Raw genomic sequence first — 6,738 nt, forward strand, 5'->3', positions numbered from 1 at the left:
CCTAAATCACCCAAGTTTGACAACTCCAACTACTCCTCGTAGACGATCGGGCAACTTTGTGAAACGACTCGATTAATCTGGGCCGGATCACATCATTTGGTATCAGAGCTACTAAAACGAGGAGCGCCGACGTTCGTAATAAGGCCGTAAGTAGGTTCGAAACGTGAAAAAAAATCAAAAAAAAAAAGTTTGAGTTGTAATTTAAATTTTTTTTCCCTTGTTTTTAGCTTACTATTGTATTGGAGTAACAAAAAAAAATCAAAAAAAAATTCGAAAAAAAATTGATTGAAAAAAAAATTCAAAAAAAAGTGAAAAAAAAAATCGAGCAAAAAAAAAAAAAAAGGTGACCAAAAAAAATCAAGTTAAAAAAAAGTGAAAAGTCTTGCGAGTTTTTATTTTTATTTTTTTTTCTCTCTCTTATTTGCTCCGATCATCAAGTTTCCCTTCCTACCATTATTTACCCATCCCAACGCCACACTTAGCCTTGATTTTATTTTGTTTAGCCTACCCTACACCCACATCATTCCTTTGTAACCTATTTTGAAACCGACCCTCAAGTAGCAAATTAAGTCTATCGAGACGAATTACGAAATTGTGAGACGAGGTCGAGAGGTAAAAGGCACGTGTGTTTTACATCAAAGAAAAAGCCTAGAAGAGTGTAAACACGAGTGCGAGTGAAAATCATTATTTCTTTGTGAGAGATTGGTGAGGATTTTGAATTGGTGAGGTTCATTTACTATTTATTCTATCTTTCGATTTTCTAACATTTTCTTGAATCATGTCTCAAGAAGAATTCTCTACCGATGAATTTCAATACTTGGTGAACGAGATGGGCCGAATATTGGAGGAAAAACTAAGCCCATTAAAAAGACGTTTGGACCGAGTGGAGGAAAAAGCCCGACGGAAGCAAACTCCACCGAGTCGAGAAATAGAGTTAAGTTCATCACGACGACATTATTCGAGAAGAGACACATATCAAGACTCCTATTCAACAAGGCTTTTGAGACCGCGAGAAGAAAACTTCGAGTCAAAAATCACTCGAGATGAGCGAGAAAGGACGAGCTATTCCTCGTATGCTTCAAAGAAGTCCTTCCCAAAGGATTGTTCTCGAAGAAATGGACGAGAAGCTTATGAAAATATTTTCTCTTTCTTTGAGCCAAATGATTATCTCTTTGATTCTTTCGTGTCATCCGCACATTGTAGTGAAAAAGAAAAAGAAATAAAAATAGTGAGTGAAACAGAAAATGAAGAAAAGAAAATTGAAAAAGAAATTGAGATTGAGAAAAAAATTGAAAAAGAAAAAGATGTTGAAGAAGAAACGAGAGAAAATGAAGATAGTGAGCGAGAACAAGAAAAGGAGAACGAAATTTTAACTAACCCCCGTGATGTTTGTTTTTGTTCTGTTCCTTCTTTTCAGGTTCCGACAAATATTTGTGACGAATATCAACTTCAATATCTTCCTAACGAGCGACGTTTTTGCATGACCAAAAAAGGTAAGGATGAAGTTGAAATCAAACCACACGAGCTTGAAGGTAAGCGAGGTAAGGAAGTTTTAAAAACCGAGTCATGGCCATCAAGTTTGAAAGTTGTTGAAAATGACTTTGTTTTAAAAAATTCTCTTATTTTCATTCGATTAATTTCTATTCTTTGAATGTGGTTGATGTTGTTCGGTACGAACGACAAACTAAAGATTTGGTTTTGCATGATGACGGTATTTCACGAAAGGCGATTAAATTCTTCATTTGTGACAATTTTGTGCACCAATTAACGCTTTGTGGAAAATCTATGAATTTGTGCAAGTATGAATTGATGAATGTAAAAAGTTTTAATTGTTTGTCCCTGTGTATGCAAAAATCCCATTGGTTTAACGTGTTTGGTTTAATGAAATTTTTGCTACATTTTGGCATGAATACTCAAAATCAAGTTTTTAAACCCGGAATCTATTTTGGTTCGTTTTATGGGAAAGTCAAGCTTCATCAATTTTGTGTGAACAATTTCTATTGTTTTGATAATGGGGTGTTGAATAAGGAACTGAGGTATGAAAAATTTGATTTCAATTTAAATTCATTCCTTAATCCATTTTTGTGGTTGTATTTGAAGTTCGCATTTCATTTCGTTAAGGTTAATTCAGCCACAGAGATTCGACTAGACTACATTTCCGAGGAGAGAAGGTTCATTTTGGCTAAAAAAGGTAATGTTCTCAACGATCCTAGTTCGCCTATGCCAAAAGGTAAGCAAGGTATGAATGTTGAAAATTTAAAAGCACCTCTGCCTTATTCGATTGTTGATGGAAACCTTGTTGATGATTTGTCCTTTAAAAATGATCTGAATTTTGATGTGGTTACTTGCCATTCTTTGATTGATGATATCATATTTGCGTGGAATGATGGCAAGAAGAATAACGTTTTTGGAAATTGTGATGCTGATGAGTTTGTTATTGAAATAATAAATATTCGGCATTTGCAAGATAAGAAAACATATAAGCCTTTCCATCAGCTTGATTTGAGTAAAAATGTGCACTCATTGATCTTTTATGAGAAACTACTTTGTCTAAACAAGAATGTACGTATGAGATTTGAGATGCATGAATGCTTGAAAACATGCATGTCTTTGATTTGTTTGTTTGATACGAGGATGACATGTAAAATGGTTAGTGCATTTGAATTTGAAGATGGTGTCTCAAATCTGCCTTGCTATATAAATTCTGCATGTTTAAGTAAGATTGATCAAGTGGAACTTAGATTACATGATCATTTGGAGGACTCCTTGATAAATTTTGATTATAAATTTGATTTGATTCTGATGCATCCTTTATTACCAAGTATGGAAAACCATTGTGAACAGGTAAGATCCACTTCTACATTTGATCCCGGCATTGGATTATGCATTCTAATTTTGAATAAGATTCTGAAAAGATCGTTTGAGTTTATAAATTTTAGTGTCACTAATTCGTTCCATTTCTATGTAGGTGACACTTTGGAATGGTTTCCTCCTAAAGAGGGAGGGCATGGAACTAAATCATATTCTTTTCAAACCATTTGTGGTTCCTGGAGTTTTAAAAACAATACTTTTCGAATCATGAACAAAAGGGCTTGTGATCTCGAAAATTTTTCGCGAGCAAGTGGCCCGATTTGAGGACAAATCGTCTTCAAGAGGGAGGGTATGATGTGATCTCAATCGCATCATGTTGTGGCACCACTCGTTGCTATCATGATTGGCCTAAACACGAGGGCCCCAAGTGCAAGATGAAGCTCAATCTCAGCTCAACAAGCTCAATCTTAGTTTTTCCCAGCTCGATTTAGCTCACATGAGCTTAATTTAGCTTACTTTAGCTCGTTTGAGCTTGGCTTAAGTTTATTTCAACTCATTTATTTTAATGTCTGAATAAATTAAGTAATTTATTAATTTAGCTTAAATTACTACAGCTCATAATTATGTTTTGACTTATTACATGTTTTAAATGTGTCTTGGCCGAATTTAATATGTCTTGTTAAGACTTTATTAAATTTGTCTAATTTAATTTATGTTTAATTAGTGTGTCTAAATTATATTAATGTTTGTTCAGCTAAATTTTATGTGATTTAATTTTGGTTCATGTGTTTTTGTAGGTGAGCTGAATTTGGAGAGTAATTAAACAAGGTTCATGCATGATAGGTTCAATGTATGGGAGTGTGCATGCACAATTGAGGTTCAATGGATGGCATTTAAAGGAGCACATGCATTTGGGACGTTCATGCAAGAGGGAGTTGCTGAAAGTTCATGTATTTGAAGATTCATGGATCATATTTATGGGGGGGAAATACATGGGACGTTTCATGCATGATTCATGCATTTTCAAGATGACCATTCAAGTATTTTAGGCACATTAATGCCTCATTCAGCCAAGGGAGATGTAGGATCATTAAAGAGCTGCACATTCATGGAATTATGGAGATTCTTCAAGGCTAAGGATGCATGAATGCATCAAGTGAAGCATCATGATGGTTCGGCCAATTCATGTACCATCTTCAAGCATGAACTGGATTTTAATGCTATTTGTGTGAACATGTTAAATACCTGTGTGAACAGAATTTAAGTTAGTGTGAACAACATAGATGCCGAATATCAATAGGCATTTTAGGCTTATAAATAGCTTGTTTATTGTAAAAGGGTACAGAATTTGATCAATTAAACTTAATAGAACTTTTGTTCTTGTGAGGTTACCTCTCTCTTCTTTCGTTCGAGTCTCGAAGCGACTTATCTAGCTTGCTAGTGGTGTCAATCCGAACTCCATTGAACTTATCACCGAATCGGTGTGGCGTTCAACCATATTTTTATACCTTTGGTTCTTACCTCTATATAGGTATTGGGTCAAGGTTCGCTTCTATCCTTCATCAAATTTCACCTTAAGCAATATAAGACTCGGGCAATACTTTTTAGTATTGAACATTCTTGACGTTTAAGTTTTATTTTTCCATCTCCATCAATTACCTTTTTCTAACCTACCTTGTTTCTATTCTAAACCGGATTTATCAACACCAAACCACTCATCTAAACCCTCTCAAAGCTTCCGCAACCCTTAGCCTAAATCACCCAAGTTTGACAACTCCAACTACTCCTCGTAGACGATCGGGCAACTTTGTGAAACGACTCGATTAATCTGGGCCGGATCACATCAATGGCCCAATAAGATGTTCCAAGCCCAATCAAGAAGTTCAAATTAGACTTTGTTGAAAATCAGGCCAAATTGTCAAAGTGGCCCAATTTGTGAAATTTTAATTCTTTAAATACTTAGTTTTAATTTTTAGACTTTAGGAATAAATTTCTATGTAAAAATTCAGTCCAAAAGGCCCATTTAAAGGCCTTGGACGAAATTCCTCTTTAAAACCAGCAATTAGGTTTTTTTTAGTTTTCCTAGTAGGGCTAGAAAAGTAGTTAGAAGGCCTATATATATGGCTTGGCTGGCCACCCTTATAATTACCTTGATTATACATTAAAAATCAGATTTTTTTGAGTGAAAATTCTCTTTGAGTTTCTCCAAGAATTTTCTCTTGAGTTTTCTTTAGAAGTAGTTTTAACAATCTTTTTGATTGTGGGAGCCATCCTCAGCCTTCTTCTTGCCATTGTTCCACATTGGAGGGGAGATTAGAGCTGTTTGAAGGAAGTTGTGAAATCTTTATCGATTTCAAGGCTTCTTAGGATGTTTTTTTTATTTTTCTTGCTGTTTATTTCTCTTTAAATTTTTTTGCTTGTGCCGATCGATTGGTTAACTTCATTCAATAATTTGGCAAAAAGTTTTTTACAACATGAAATAACAAACTATTTGATGTATTCTCGGCCAGGGTTAATCGAGTCGTTTCACAAGTTTGCCCGATTGTCGATGAGGAGAAGTTCTAGCAGCCAAAAAGGTGTAAATTTGTTTTAAAATTTACGGAAGCTTACAAAGTGAATTTTGAAATGATAGAAGGTTTAGAAAGATGTAGGTTCGGTTAATAAAGGAATCAAAAGATAGTTAATTTGGGATAATTTGTGGGAATGGAAAAATGGACTTAACTCCAGAAACGATTCAACACTAAAGAGAGTCACCCCGGTTTCTATTTGGTTAAGGTGGATTTGCGAAATTGTAGAAGGGTTGAACGCCAAACCAAAATAAGGTGATAAGCTCAAGAAGAGCACGATAGACGCCACTAGCTCGCTAGATTAGTCAGGTCGAAACTCGTACGAATATAGAGAGGAGAAAACTCACTCTTTGAACAAAGTTCATTCAATAATCTAGCCAAAAAGTTCTTTCACAAAATGAAATAGCAAACTATTTATAGACTAAGTACTAGCTTTCCGAATGGTCATCTTCATGGCTAGGAAAATTAAACTAGAAAATTCTAGAATTGAAGCATTAAGTTGCTGTAGCTAAATTCAGATGATTGAAGTCCAATAGGCAGCTTCTAGACTAAGCAAATGAACTTGGAATGCTTGGAAAGGTGCATGGCAGCAGCTAGGTTCGACCAATGAGCTTAAATGAGCTCATTAAGATGCAACTCTTGGCTGAAAAAATACCAGCATTAGAGGAGAACGTGAATGGCCAAAATAAGTGTGAAAAGTCAGCCTTGAAGAGTCTTTTAGGTGTGAACATGCCCAACCGAATAGTCATTGGTGTGAACTCCAAGTGTGAACAGCATTATGATGTTTTGTTGAGAAATGAATCAGTTAAACATTCACTTGCATGTATCGCCAAGTTTGTTGTATCTAGGGTGCATGCATCTTGCTTAAATACTCTCCCACATTCAGCCAGCCTACAAAAGAGATGAATCAATTTAAATTAATTCACATTCAGCTGAACATAACTAAAAACATAACCTGGACAATTTAAATACACATAATTAAAACTAGACACAATTAATTAAGTTAAGACACAATTAATTCGGTTGGACAAGACATATTAAAAACATGCAATACAAAAACATATTTATAAGCTGTAATATTTAAGACAACTTAATAACATGCAATAAAAACACATTTAACATGAATAATTAAATTTGTCCAGATTTTAGACCAATTAAACAACGATTATTAATTGAGCTGTTGATACGCCATGCCTCAAGCCCTACCTAGCCCGAGCAAGGAGCCTTTGGAGCTGCCTCGAGGTCCCATCACTCGATCACGAGCCAAACAATTCAAGGAGGCTGTTTCAGATTTAGTTGACAAAGTTTGGGGCGAGATTTTGGTTGGGATATCAAAGAAGCTTGGACCAACTCCAAGAAC

This window comes from Gossypium hirsutum, chromosome D09, assembly GCF_007990345.1.
Source record: "Gossypium hirsutum isolate 1008001.06 chromosome D09, Gossypium_hirsutum_v2.1, whole genome shotgun sequence".
Taxonomy (NCBI): domain Eukaryota; kingdom Viridiplantae; phylum Streptophyta; class Magnoliopsida; order Malvales; family Malvaceae; genus Gossypium; species Gossypium hirsutum.